At 39.3% G+C, this 16032-nt stretch overlaps 1 non-coding gene across 1 annotated transcript; it reads right to left on the reverse strand.

Moving 5' to 3' along the window:
- Positions 1 to 634: 634 nt before the first annotated feature.
- LOC133827944 (small nucleolar RNA R71) lies at positions 635 to 741 on the reverse strand. Its single transcript, XR_009890593.1, has one exon. It is a non-coding gene; the product is annotated as a small nucleolar RNA R71 (small nucleolar RNA).
- Between the last annotated feature and the right edge of the window lie 15291 nt (positions 742 to 16032).

A 16032-nucleotide genomic window follows, 5' to 3' on the forward strand; every position in this document is an offset into this window, starting at 1 on the left:
TCTAGTTTTCTGTTGCACTTTGTGATTTCAGGTACTCATATAGTTTATGCGACGACAGGGGTCTGAGTCAAGGGTGCCTGTTGATCCGGAAATTGAGAAAACCTGTAGAAGAAATCGGAAACAGAAAAGGGTAGAAAAAATGGCTCAGAACAGAGGTAACGGAGGGGTCGACAACATTTCCCATGGTAACGATGAGAATAGAAATGCTGGGATAGCAGCGGATAATGTTGGAGGAATAGGAGTTGCACCAGTTCAGCAACCAATGCAAAGAAGTTTGCGGGACTATGTGTTACCTACTGTAACGGGGGCACAGTCGTGCATTAGACCTCCAACGGTTGAGGCTAATAATTTTGAAATTAAGCCTACTATTTTGCAAATGGTACAATCATCAGTTCAGTTTGGGGGATTGCCAACGGAAGATCCAAACTTACATTTGGCTAATTTCCTAGAGCTCTGCGACACATTCAAGATGAATGGAGTGACAAATGATGCAGTGAGGTTGAGACTTTTCCCGTTTTCATTGAGGGACCGAGCAAAGAGTTGGCTTATTTCTCTGGAAGCCAATTCTATAACAACATGGGAGGAGCTGACTCAAAAATTTTTAGCAAAATTTTTCCCACCATCGCTGTCTGCAAGGTATAGAGGTGAAATCAACAATTTTCACCAAAAAGATAGTGAATCGTTGTATGATGCGTGGGAGAGGTTTAAGGAGCTGTTGAGAAAATGTCCCCATCATGGAATCGAAAAATGGATGCTAGTCCATATTTTTTACAATGGTTTGTGTGGTACTACTCGCACAATCATAGATGCAGCGTCTGGAGGAGCGTTCATGAGTAAAAGCGCCAACCAAGCTTATGATCTGTTGGAGGAAATGGCCATGAATAACTATTAATGGCCATCAGAAAGAGAAACCAATAAGAAGGTAGCTGGAGTGCATGAATTGGATGCCATTTCAATGTTGTCAGCTCAAGTGGCAACTTTAACTAAACAGTTACAGCAGAATAACATTCATGCTCAGGCTCCAGTGATGAATATGCAGATAATTTGTGAGTTATGTGGGGGGCCTCATTTATTTGAACAATGCACGAATAGGGACTTTAACAATATGCCTATGGAGCAAGTGCAAGCAATAGGGAACTTCCCAAGACCTTCCAACAACCCATATTCCATGAATTACAATCCAGGGTGGCGGAATCACCCAAACTTTTCGTGGACAACTGGGCAGGGCAGTCAGCAACAGTTTCAACAGAATCAACCGCAGTATCCTCGACCTCCTCCTGGGTTTTATCAGCAGCAACCAGTAAGACCTGCACCGCAACAGATGCAAGCAAAGCAAGATGGTCAGGCCGATGTGTTGACTCAGTTTATGACTGAAACGAGATCATCAATTCGGAGCTTGGAAACGCAAATTGGACAGTTGGCTACGCTTATGGCAAACCAAGCTCAAGGGAACTTGCCAAGCACTACTGAGGTGAATCCAAAAGGGAATCCTAACGAACAGTGTCAGGCGATTACTTTGAGGAGTGGAACAGTGTTGGAGGGAACAAATGTGGAAAAGAGCGTCGAGCAGAAGCAAGATCAACAGGCACCCACTGAAGAGGACAAGAAGACTTGTGAAGAGAAGGTTAAAGAGATTCCGCCAGCAAGAGAAGTGGTACCTCCGGTGTCTATAGATCATCACAGAAAAATTCCATATCCACAGAGACTCCAAAAGAACCGTCTTGACAAGCAGTTTGCAAAGTTCTTAGAGGTATTCAAGAGGCTGCATATCAACATCCCCTTCGCAGAAGCATTAGAGCAGATGCCCAGTTACGTTAAATTTATGAAAGATATTTTATCAAAGAAGAGAAAGATGGAGGATTACGAAACTGTGGCATTGACCGAAGAGTGCAGTGCTATTTTGCAGAGGAAGCTTCCACAGAAGTTGAGAGATCCTGGAAGTTTCACAATCCCATGCACAATTGGTAACTTTGAGTGTAAACATGCACTATGTGATTTAGGAGCCAGCATAAATCTCATGCCTCTATCGGTATTCAAAAGACTAGGTTTGGGTGAGGCAAAGCCAACAACTGTTACACTACAGTTGGCCGATAGATCACTGGCTCATCCGAGGGGGATTATTGAAGATGTGCTAGTGAAGGTCGACAAATTCATTTTCCCTGCAGATTTTATTGTGCTAGACATGGAGGAGGATGCAAACGTCCCAATTATTCTTGGGCGACCGTTCCTAGCAACAGGACAAGCTCTAATAGATGTGCAAAAGGGAGAGCTGAAACTCAGAGTTGAGGGGGACGAGGTGGTGTTTAGTGTCTTCAAAGCAATGACGTACCCGATGGCTAGTGACAGTTGCTACAGTGTGGATGTGATAAATAAGGCAGTTTTAAAAAGAAGGGTCAGTAGTGATGCTTTAGAGGCAGTGTTGACTGGTGGGGAGGAAGATGAAGATGATGAAGAGATGAAAGAATATGTAAAATGGATTAACTCTTACCACCCGTATACGAAGAAATTTGAAGAGTTGGCAGAGGCCACCGAGCGACCATTAACTTCCATTCAGCAACCACCGAAATTGGAATTAAAGGCCCTTCCTGAGCATTTGTGTTATGCGTTCTTAGGGGAGAATGAGACTTTGCCAGTAATTGTGTCAGCTGATCTCTCAAAAACTGAATTGGAGAAATTGTTGAGGGTTTTAAGAGATCATAAAATGGCCATTGGATGGACATTGGCGGATATTAGAGGAATAAGTCCTTCGACAGTAATGCATCGAATTTTAATGGAGGCAGAAACCAAGCCATCTATAGAAGCTCAAAGGAGGCTCAATCCAGCTATGAAGGATGTTGTACTTGAGCAGATTTTGAAATGGTTGGACGTCGGGGTGATTTACCCAATTTTTGATAGTGCTTGGGTGAGTCCAGTGCAGGTGGTGCCAAAGAAGGGTGGAATAACAGTAGTCAAGAATGATAATAACGAGTTAATTTCAACTCGAACTGTGACCAGGTGGCGCATATGCATCGACTATCGTAAGTTAAATAAGGCTACACGAAAAGATCACTTCCCACTTCCTTTTGTTGACCAGATGTTGGATAGGTTGGCTGGAAATAAGTATTATTGCTTTTTAGATGGTTACTCAGGTTATCATCAAATTGCCATCGCGCCAGAGGACCAAGAGAAAACGACATTTACATGTCCCTATGGCACGTTCGCTTTCAGGAGAATGCCATTCGGGTTATGTAATGCACCAGCAACATTCCAACGGTGCATGATGGCTATATTTTCAGATATGGTGGAAAGGAGCATTGAGATTTTCATGGATGATTTTTCGGTCTTTGGCTCTTCCTTTGATCTGTGTTTGGGTAATCTGAAAAATGTATTAAACCGGTGTGAAAAAGCAAATTTGGTGCTAAACTGGGAAAAATGCCACTTCATGGTTAAGGAGGGCATAGTACTTGGGCACAGAATATCTAGTAAAGGTATTGAGGTGGATCGAGCCAAAATCTCAGTAATAGAAAATCTTCCCCCACCAGTGTCAGTAAAAGGAGTACGAAGTTTTCTTGGGCATGCTGGGTTTTACAGAAGATTTATCAAAGATTTTTCAAAAATTGCCAAGCCTCTTTCAACCTTGTTAATGAATGGAGTAAAGTTCGATTTTAATGAAGATTGTTTGAAAGCTTTCAGAATGTTAAAGGAGAAGTTGATTTCTGCACCGATTGTTGCTGCACCAAATTGGGACCTTCCATTCGAATTGATGTGTGATGCCAGTGACTATGCGGTTGGGGCTGTCTTGGGTCAGAGGATTGATAGGGTCTTTTATACAATTTATTATGCAAGCAGAACAATGAATGAAGCTCAATTGAACTATGCCACGACCGAAAAGGAGCTGCTTGCAATAGTATTTGCAGTTGATAAGTTTAGACCTTTTCTCGTTGGAAATAAGGTAATAGTGTACACTGATCATTCGGCCATTAAGTACCTCATGACAAAGAAGGATGCAAAGCCTCGATTGATACGATGGATATTGTTGTTACAAGAGTTTGATATTGAGATCAGAGATAAAAAAGGAACAGAGAACTCAGTAGCAGATCATTTATCAAGGTTGGAGGTTGAAGAGTCACCGAGTAATAAAGAAGTACAGATAGATGACAGTTTTCCCGATGAGCAATTGTTTGCTATCAAAGAAGAGGTGAGTGTCCCGTGGTATGCTGATTATGTGAATTTCTTGTCGGCCAACATAGTTCCCTCGGAGATGTCTAGACAACAACTTAAAAAGTTTTATTCTGAAGTAAAACACTATTATTGGGAAGAACCGATTCTCTACAAACATTGTGCCGATCAGATTATTCGTCGCTGTGTGCCTGAAGAGGAGATGTGTTCCATATTGTCTCACTGTCACACGTTGCAATGTGGAGGGCATTTTGGGGGGAATAGGACAGCAGCCAAGGTACTTCAATCGGGATTCTTTTGGCCTAGTCTTTTTAAAGACGCTCATAATTTTGTCAAGGCATGTGATCGTTGCCAACGCACTGGTAACATCACCAGGAGGAATGAAATGCCTTTAACCGGAATTTTGGAAGTGGAACTTTTCGATGTCTGGGGAATTGACTTCATGGGACCTTTTCCGTCGTCATATAACAATCTTTATATATTGCTGGCTGTCGATTATGTATCTAAGTGGGTTGAAGCAGCAGCAACACCAGCTAATGACGGTAAAACGGTTCTCAATTTCCTTCAGAAATATATTTTTACTCGGTTTGGAACTCCTAGAGCTATAGTCAGTGATGAAGGGAGCCATTTCTGCAATAAGCAATTTGATGCATTGTTGTCTAAATACGGTGTACGACATCGAACTGCTTTGCCCTATCACCCTCAAAGCAATGGCCAAGCAGAAATCTCAAATAGGGAAGTGAAGAGTATTTTAGAGAAAACGGTGCAAAGCTCGAGGAAAGATTGGTCCAAAAGACTTGATGATGCATTATGGGCGTATATGACAGCTTTCAAAACTCCGATTGGTATGTCGCCATATAGATTGGTTTTCGGTAAGGCGTGCCATTTACCAGTTGAGTTAGAACACCGAGCATATTGGGCAATGCAGAAGCTAAACATGGACATGACTGTCGCGGGAGAAAAGAGAATGTTGCAGTTGAATGAGTTGGAGGAATTCCGGAATGAGGCCTATGAAAATGCGAAAATCTACAAGGAACGAACTAAAGCATGGCATGATAAGAATCTTGTACAAAAGGAGTTTCACCCGGGGCAGCAGGTGTTATTATTTAATTCAAGATTAAAGCTCTTCCCAGGAAAATTGAAGTCTAGATGGTCAGGGCCGTATACAATTGTGAAAGTATTTCCATATGGCGCAGTAGAAGTTTGCAGCGAGAAGAACGGAACTTTTAAAGTGAATGGGCAGAGACTTAAGCCGTACTTGGGAGGTCCCTATGATCAAGATAAGTCGGTAATCTTCTTGCGTCCTCAGTGATGAGGACTCCAGCGTCCGGCTAAATGACGTTAACGACAGCGCCCTTGAGAGGCATCTCAAGCTTATGTTTAGTATTTTTAATTTTTATGTAATTATTTTTAGTTTTAGTTGAACAATTTTATTTTGATGTTATTTTGATTTGTTTCTGTAATTAGAATCGTGAAAATCGTGAAAAAAAACAAAAAAAAAACAAAAAAAAAAGAAGGGGGTTATATTATAACAGTGAAATTGAGCCGCAGCTCTAAAATGAAGAGCCACGGCCCTAATGTGATCAGGAAGGGATGCACCAGGAAAAGGGACTTTGAGCCGCAGCTCTAGGATTTTGAGCCGCGGCGCTATCTAAGTCAGAAACGCTGAATTTTTCTGGAGTGAATTTGAGCCGCAGCTCTATACATTGGAGCAGCAGCTCTACAAAAGTCAGAGAGCCAACAAGAAAAATTTGGGCATTTGAGCCGCGGCTCTATTGGACAGAGCCGCGGCCCTAAAGCAAACCCGAGCCTATGCCTTTGCCCAGTTGAATTTGAGCCGCGGCTCTAGTGCACAGCGCCGCGGCTCAAATGGGCCCAGATTCGCATATTAAAGGGTTTCAGTTATATTTTTTCCCCAACCTCTTTCTATTCTGTCTCTTTCCCTTCTCTTCTTCCTCTCCTCCGACCCATTCATTCCCAAACCACCATAGCCATCACAACCTAGCCATTATTCCACCCTAAAACTTCCATTAAACCAAGTTTTCTTCACTTTTCTTCCATTCTACAGCCTAAATTTTCCTCAGTTGCCTCTAAAACACATTTCATCCCCATTTTTGAAACCCTAACCCCTAATTTTCGAATTTTGGAGAAGTAGTGGAAAAGTTTTGGAATTTTGGGCATCTCTACTATTCAAGATCAGTTATTTCTTATCAAGTAAGTGGGAGTTATCTTCTGTTTTCATTGTACGTGGATGGATATTGATTTGTGAATTGTAGAGAGAAATAGTATTGAGCATTATTGTTATTGGCTGTGTTCTGAAATTATTGTTGGAAGATTTGGGTGATTGAGGGAATTTGGGAAGTTAAGAAATTAAGGAGAGGTGCTGTCTAAATTAAATCTGATTGTTTGGGATCTTTGTTGCAATTTTTGTGAAATAATGGCACCTAAGACTAGAAATACAACCAAGGATAAGGGTAAGGCGTCCACATCAAAGGCTCGGGATGCTCCTCTTCAACCAACCCCATCAGATTTTGATGCTGCGAGGTTTGTGAATAAGAAGGCGCAGGATAGATATCTCAAGTTGTGCACTAAGTCGGTTATTCATGAAAGGGGTTTTGAGTATCGCAATGAACCATATGGAAATGACTCACTTAATGAACGCATCCGGGCAAATATAGCGGCAAGGCAATGGCAAGGGTTTGTGGACAAGGATATCGTTCGAGCAAATATTTCTATTTGCTATGAATTTTATGCTAATTATCCGGAAATGAAAGGTAGAAAGAAGTGCTTTGTGAGGGGTGTGTGGGTACCCACTGCTGCAGATGCATTGAATGCCCTATATGGTACTCCTAATTACGAGGGGAATGAAGAACAGTACGAGGTGTTAGTTGGGGGTGAAATTGATCATGCCGAAATTCTTAATACAATTTCTTTCCCTGGAGCGGAGTGGATCATTACTCATAATGAGTATGCTGGGTTACATTTGTGTTAGTTTACCCAAGAAGCTAGAGCTTGGCTATACTTTGTTAGTAGTCGGTTGATGCCATCTGGGCATTTTTCGACCATCAATATGGAACGCATTTATTTAGTCTATGCTTTAGTGAAGGGGCTTCATGTGGATGTTGGCCGTAGAATTCGTGAAAGTATTAATCATGTTCTGAGTGGTTCTACTACTATTGGACTGCCTCATATCCATTTTTTGACTGATTTATGCCTTACTTACGAGGTACCAGTTTATGACAACGATGTGACTCTGAAGGCGAAACCTCCCATTACTCGAGCGAAAATATCCAAGTATCCGTTGCCTATTCCGTATGTCCCAGCTCCCCCTCGGAATCGTGCTGCGGTAGTTCCACAAGAAGAAGATCCAGATCTTGGAGGAGATGGCAATGGTGTGAATGACACGGGCAATGCCAATAATAATACTGCTGACCCGATGCAACTGGATCCACCACTGCTACTGGGTGGTCCAGTTGAGTCTAGTGATCAAGATACCCAGGGTCGTTTGGATTACATTATTCAGCAGAATCAGTATATGGTTCAGCAACATCAAATACTGCATCAATACATGGGTCAGCGATATGATTATGATGTTGCTCATATGGATCGGTTGAATACTCTGGTCAATCGATGGTCTTTGAATGATGCGGGGCAAGATTACTTTCCATCTCCACCTTTGTACCCGCCTTATCCACCACGGTATCCACCTCCACCACCTCCTCCATTCTAAATATTTTGCTATGGAGTCTCCGGTAAGTCTTTTCTTTCTATTTAAGTTTAACATTGGGGGCAATGTTAGTCTTAAGTTTGGGGGAAGGGAGTTATTTTTGTAGCTTTGTTATTAGTTTTCTTTAAGTCAGTTTTAGTTGTTTGAGTCTAGTTTTCAAAGTGTTGTTAGAGTGTAAACCCAGTTGATAATTGCTTGCCGATGAGATTGAATGATTGCTGTGTTTTATAATCCGAGGGAAGAGTTGTGCATTTAGAAAAAAATCCGTGTGCTTGATTGAAATACTTTGTCATTTCACTGTGGTTAATTGGATATTTGTTTGAACTATTGCTCATAGTTGTAAATGTGGGAATTGAACTCTGGTTATGCATGTTGAATTTTGGATTGTGGATTGTACAAGTTGAAATTTTTCTAGAACTTGCTTGCTTGTTATTTGAGACGAAATCCTAAACAATACACACTTAAGAAGAGGATATAGGCCATATTTGGAACGTTTGAGCCTTTCAAGCTAACCCTGATATATTTTTATCCCTAGTTACCCTATTTGAGCCTTACAATTGATCTTTTTCATTGCTTAACACATGTTTTGAGCCTATACTTGTATTCGTATATTCATTATTCCCTTTGTCCTATACCATGAGCATAAGACATATCTTTTGATTGGAAGGGGGAGTGAATGTTTAAGGGACATATGTAGAAATATGGGGTTACTCAGTGCAAATAAAAAAAAAAAAAAGATTGAAGAAGAAACAAAAGAAGAAAAGAAATTATAAATTCAGAATAAACTACATTCCTTAAAGTTATTTACGGAAAAATCTAAGTTTGGGGGAATGTAGTTTGAAAAAAAAATGTGTGTGATGAATAAATAGTCAACTCTTCTCAATCTTGAAAAAAAAAAAAAGAGTAACAATGGGATGTGAAGTTGAGTTAAAGGGATAGGTTGCTTGGTTTGAATGCTTATGGTATACTTGAGCCTAAAATGTCTTCTCATCCACCTTTACCTAAGCCATCTATTACAAGCTTTGTAAGTCCTATTGATTTTTAAGTGTGTATTTGTTTACATTAGTGGAGAATAGTAAGTATAGCAAGCATATGGAATAATCATGTTGAGTGGATTGATGGTGAGAATTTGGCATGCATAGATTGGTTCAATTCTTTACATTTATTGGTTATGGGTGAATGAGCATGCGTATCGATGAATTACAGTGAATAGGTGAAGTATTTTGATTGAAATTCTGGATTAAAATTTTGAAGTGGCACGTTACTTTTCTTTAGAATTATATGCATATGGCATTCATGAATTTTGAGGCTATTTTAATGGTTGTCAATTTGGTTTGTTTAGGTTTTTAGAGTCTTAGTTGTGTTCTTTACTCGAGGGCGAGTAAAGGATAAGTTTGGGGGAATTTGTTAGGACAAGTTTTGGTATGTTTTTATGGCGTGTTTTAAGATGCAATTTTAATCTTTTATTTGGTTTTGTGCGATATTATGCCGGTGTTTATTGTGTTTTCAGGATTTAGTGTGGTTATGAAGGAAAAAGTTTGAAATTGAAGAAAAATTGCTTAATTCTTGAAGAGAATGTGTTAAACGGGCTAAGGGATGGAAGTTAGTGAAATCGGGGGTCAAATTGAAGATTTGGTAAAAAAATGCAATTTGAGCCGCAGCTCTATGCACTAGCGCCGCGGCCCTGAGAGTTACAGAGAAGGCAGCAGTTAAAAGGCAATTTGAGCCGCGGCTCTATCAGTTGGGGCCGCGGCGCTGCTTGAAGTCAGAGAGGAACCAAGATCGCGAATTGCACTTGAGCCGCGGCGCCAGTCCGTACGGAAGCCGAAGTTAGGGCATTTTTCAAGGGCAATTTTGTCCTTTCGCACATAATTAATTAGGGATTATAAAAGCTTTCTTAATGACGTTTTTAGGGGATTAACCTAAGGAGACGGCTGAAGGCACATGATAGAGGATTGCGAGCAGATTTGAAGAATTGATCACAGTTTTTCTTCTTTTCTACTTTGATTTTCTGTATTTTGGATGTCTTTTATTTCTTCTATGGTTATTATGGATTTAATCATGAACTAAACTATTAGCCTAGGGTTTTAATGGATTCTCCTGAACCTTTATTTTAAATTAATGCAAGTTTTATGATTTCAATTTTATCTTGTGATTTATTCAATTCGAACATAATGCTTGTAAATGATTGATCACCATTAACATGAAATATATGGTTTTGATTCGAAATCTGAAAAGTGAGAATTGAATATGCTGTAATTGAATAAACATAGATTTCATATTAGGACGAGAGTACCTGTGTGGTCTGTGTAGTTAGGGTTGTTAATCTTAATGCCTATCTTATGTTTATTTATCACAGAGATGTAGAAAATTTGCATAAGATTGAGACTTATATATCCTAGTACGAATATAAGTTATTATTGTTGACTTGCTATCACAAGAGAAGAACTGAATAGTAAGATTTGTGTTAAGGAAAATTAAAGAGGATGGTTGATGAAATTAATTGCCCTAGTTTTTAATCCATTGAATTTCCGTCACGTTATTTATTTTCAGTTATTGAAGTTAATTTTAGATTTTTGTTTTACAGTTTTAGTTAATTATTGTGACTCAATTATTGTTAGCCAAATAGAAATAGGAATTAAGTTTGGGTATTTAGTATACAGTCCTCGTGGGAACGATCTCACTTACTCTTTATTACTTGTTACGATTACGTGCACTTGCGTATCGATTTTACACAACATATGCAGGATAAGAAAACCTGGCCTTTTGATTGGAGGACTATCAAGTCAATCCTAATAAGATGAGTGTCGTAACACTAGAGGTTCTGATAAACCAAACTGAGTGACTGACAAGCACGTCACTAATTCAAATGGAAGGCTGGCTGTTGGGTAAGCCTCTAACCTTCAACAAGTTCTGGTAAATCATACTGAGTGACCAACAAGCAAGTCACTGGGGCCTTAATGCCCAAGCCATGCATATGATGATCAAAATGATCATACAGAGCTCATAGCTCTGATCAGATGAGTGAATATCACTTTGAGGTCCTGGTAAACCATACTGAGTGACTGACAATCAGGTCACTAGGGGCCCAGTGCCCATTTCCTGCAATGGCTCTACATGACTAGCCTTTAGCTGGATAAATGCTTGTTTATATTCATTGAACTTGAGGTCGGTCCTGCATTAATGCTTTTGGAGTCATTCAATGCAGAGGGTCGATTAGGTCCAATCGACATAGCTTGCACTACTCACTAGGGTTGTCATGACTAGTGAGTTAGCACAATGTGACCAGTGCCCAGTACCACTGCCGAACCTGACTAATAAGTCACAGCTTCACAGTTGATACTAGCACCTTTGCCAATTCTGACTAATTAGTCAGTGCCATGCACAAGTAAGCAATGCTATCAATATGTATCATATGCCAATTATCCAAGAATAGGGCACTCAACATGCTTACTAAACAGTTGCTAGCATACTTATAATCATGCACAAACACAGAGACTCAAGCTCTGACCAATCTCATATTCATCATTCATGGCATGCCCTAATCACATGTTTCTCATGCATCACATGCATCACATTTAACCAACCAGCATGCCTCAATAATAATCATATGCAAACGGGCAAGATTGCCAAGCATTCATTATGCTATCAATGTTTACATTTAAACATCCAACATGCATCAAACATAACCATGCATGTCACATATGGGGTGCAGTTTTCTTACCTTGGGTCCAAGCACAGGTTACCAACAAATGAGCCACAAGAACGATCCTGATTCCAAGCCTCTAGAGATAACCTAGTCACAACCATAATATAAAACCTCATCAAAATGAGTAAATAAATACTTCCAACCCCAACCCAAGCCTCCGAGACATCGAATCCCACTCAACTAAGTAGTAGGATCGATCTCGGGCCCTTAGAGCTAAGTTTCCATCACAAAAACACACTTTTGGGAAACTTTTCCCTTAAGGGCCGTGGCCCTACATGGCCATGTCGCGGCCCGCCCCCCTGGCAGAGCCTCCTCCATCTTCTTCAAGCTAGGGCCGCGGCGCCCAAGAACAGGGCCGCGACCCAACCTCGCACCAGCCACTTTTCTTCGTTTTTTTCATTTTAAAACCTTCCAAAAACCCATCCAAACATTTCCCAATCATTAAATCAAAGTTCCCAAACTTCTCAATGGTCTAACACCACCAAAACCTGAAGCTCAAACAAACTAAAAACCCAACGATTCACAAAATCCAATTCAAGCTTAAAAACTTTTAAAAACTTAAAACTTAAACTTGAATTACCTCCGATTGAGTTGTTTCCAACTAAATCCTCCGGTTAATAAGCTTCTAAATCTCCTTAGGATTGCTATGCCTCGATCCTTGCTTGATTCCGAGTCCTAGAACTCAAGATACCTTCGAAAATGCGATCGGGAAACAAAAAGGGAACTTTTAGGGAGAGAGAACGTACAGAATGTTCTTTTTATTTTCTTAAAAGGTTACTTCAAGCTTAAGTAGCTTCCAATAAAACCTAATGCTCGGGGTCCCGAAAACACCCCCGGGGACATTATAGTCAAAACCTCCAGAATTTCCCCCTGATCTTACTAACTCCCAATTTATCACCAAATATTAATTCCCATTACCCAATAACCCGGTAATGCTCTAAATACCCCTTGACTTACTCCGAGTCAAGCTTAAATCCCGTTGTGACTTTCCCACTAGCTTACCTCCTAGGATCGTCTTGTGCTGGGTAGCCCTGGCATAACCAAATAATAACAAAGCACCACGCCCATTTCACATATATGCCAAAATTGCCTGAAATGGCCAAAATATGAAAATCACCCAATTAATCACAAATGGGTTCACCTGCATATTTAATACACCTAAACATGCATATTATCATTAAATAGCATAATAAATCAATTATGGCCCTCCCGGCCTCCTAATCAAGGTCCTAAACCTTATTAGGAAATTTGGGGCATTACACTTTACATCCTTTTGAGAATTCTCCTCTTGAGAATCAACTTTGGATGTAGAAGCTTGAGAATTGTTCTCATATAACACATTCTCCTTTAGAGATGTTGAAGCTTGAGAATTGTTGTCAAATAACATATTCTCAAAAAATTCAACTTCTCTAGATTCAATCACAATATTAGACTCTAAGTCTAATAGCCTATAAGCTTTACTATTGTTGGCATAACCAACAAAAGCACACTTTATGGCTCTTGAACCTAACTTTGTTCTATTAGGTTCGTTTTTCTTGCAATATGCAAGACACCCCCACACTTTGAAGTACCATATGTTGGGTTTTCTTCCTTTCCATAACTCATATGGAGATATCTCATTTTTCTTCATCGGTATTCGATTAAGAATGTGACAAGCAGTTAAAAGCGCTTCTCCCCTTAAGTTGAAGTTCAACTTAGAAAACACCAACATAGAATTTATCATCTCTAGATAAGTCCTATTTTTCCTTTCGGCAACACCATTGTGTTGTGGTGTATAAGGTGCAGTGCACTCATGAATTATACCATTTTCTTCACAAAATGTATTGAATTCATTAGAGAAGTACTCACCTTCTCTATCACTTTTTAGCACCTTAATCTTTTTATTTAGTTGATTTTCAACTTCTAATTTATACAATTTAAAAGCATCAAAAGTTTCATCTTTATGCTTTAAAAGAAATACATAGGTATATATACTAAAATCATCTATAAAAGTAAGAAAATATCTTTTACCACCTCTAGTTAAAACACCATTTAATTCACAAAGATCACTGTGGATTAAATCTAGTAAATTAGATGATCTTTCTACACTAGGAAATGGTTTCTTAATCATTTTTGCCTTAACACATATTTCACATTTACCATAGTTTTTAATATTGCATGCAATCATACCACATTTAACTACTCTTTTCATGGTTGAAAAACCTATATGCGATAGTCTAAGATGCTACAAAAATAAAGAATCATACTCAATAATATAGGCAGAATTAACATTTTATTGATAACATTGAAAGTTACATTATTGGTGCACAATTTAACCATACCCTCACAAGAGTACCCTTTTCCCAAAAATACATTTGATTTGGTAAGTATAAGTTTACTGGACTAAAAAACGACTTTAATGCCGGGCTTGCCAAGAAAATCACCACTTACCAAGTTTTTACTCATTTCAGGAGCATAAAGTACATTCACCAATGTAACTTTCTTACCGGAGGTGAAAAATACTTCAATGGTACCTTTGCCAAGTACCTTGGATTTTCCTTCATTGCCCATTTGAATCTCATGGTTGCCCTTTGACTCTTCAAAGGTATTGAACAATGATTTGTCATAGGTGACATGGACGGTGGTACATGTATCATACCACCACCCTTTCACCTTGCCTTGGACCGCATTCACCTCACTAAGGGTAGCAACTATGTTTTCCTCTTAAGTTGCGTTCACCTTAGGTCCTTGTTGGTCTTTTCTATGCTTACACTCTCTAGCATAGTGACCCTTTTTCACACACACAAAGCAAGGACCTTTCTCGCCCTTAAACTTGTTTGGGTTGGTTTTTGGACCCAAAGGTTTCTCGTTACCCTTTTCCCTTTGTTTTTGGGATGTTTTGGTTGTGACACCGCATTTGCTTTGGAAGTCTCTCCATTAGACCCCTCCACAAGTTTATCTCTACATATCGATTCCTCTTCGATTTGAATATGCTTTTGGATTTCCTCCAAAGAATAATCCTCATTTTTATGAAGGATTATTTTCCTATAGCTCTTCCAAGTTGGTGGTAATTTAGCCACTATAGCACCAGCTTGAAAGGCCTCGAGAAGCTCAATCTTTAAAACTTTAAGTTTGTTAACAATTATTTGTAATTCATGAATTTGAGGAAGAATAGGTTTATCACTAAAAAATTTGAAATCAAAGTATTGAGATATCAAAAATTTTTGGTACCTTCCTCTTCCGCCTTGAACTTTTTCTCAAGTGCATCCCATATCTCCTTGGCCGATTTGGTCTCGGTGTAGAGGTCATAGAGCCTATCGGATAGGGCATTGAGGATATGACCCCTACAAAGGATATTGTCCTCCTCCCTCGTCCTTCTTTTCTCCACCTCCTCGGGAGTGTCCTTGTCGGATGGCGTTGGGAGAGGTTCTAGAGTGGATTCTAGAATGTAGGCGATTTTGAGAGTGGTCAAAAGGAATCTCACCTTGTCTTGCCACCTAGTGAAATTGGATCCATCAAACCTATCCAACCTCACTAGGTCTTGATTCATTATCTTGATGGTCTCACCTTCCATTGAAACAAACAAAGGGATAAGCTTTTGAATGTTAGGAAAGATTAGATTGCCTTAATGGAAATAGGAAAGAATATTACAACTCTAGGCAATATATTACAAATAAATATAGATTGATTAAATAAGGTTACAACTCAATGACTGAAAGTACAAATAAATATAGAGAAAGAAGAAGAAGGGGATTGAAATAGAAAATACAACTTTTGACAAAAAGATACAAATAAACTTGAGGTAGTAGAAAGAAAGATGTAGATGAGATTACAACTCTTAAGCAAAGATACAAGTAAATATAACAAGAATGATAGGAAGAAAAACAATAGAAGAAAATAAGAACAAGAACAAAATAATAAGATACTCTCACTCACACAACCAAAGATAAGAGTGTTAGGGATCACCAACTTGAACAAGGTTTGAAACCTTTGTCCAAAAGATTATTTCCCCCTAACTCAAGCACTAAGGGATCTCACTCAGATTTTGGAAATGCTTTCTTGAATTATCAAGCCTCAAGGTGTTTCTAGCCAAGTGCTTTAATGGATAGAAATGTTGTATCTTTCAAGTGAGCTATAGGCTCCTATTTATAGAGTTTAGAGACACCCTTTGAATTTCAAATTCCACCAACCCCCATGGCTGTTACCAATGTTTAATTGGATTAATATGGAATTAAAAATGAGATTTAGGAGTTATTTGGGTTTTTTGAGCCGTTCAACAAAGATTGAAAAAACTGAAAACATGGTCAGTTTTGGCATGTGGCCGCGGCCACTACTCTCTGTCCCACTGGCCGTGGCCACTAACCATTTTCAGCACTTAAAAATGTGTTGTTTTTCCAAACGGTTCCAAACCCTCCCAAATGATTTTGTAACTCCCAAAACACATTATTGGGGTTAAAAT

The sequence above is a fragment of the Humulus lupulus genome, chromosome 3, assembly GCF_963169125.1.
Source record: "Humulus lupulus chromosome 3, drHumLupu1.1, whole genome shotgun sequence".
NCBI classification, from domain to species: Eukaryota; Viridiplantae; Streptophyta; class Magnoliopsida; order Rosales; family Cannabaceae; genus Humulus; species Humulus lupulus.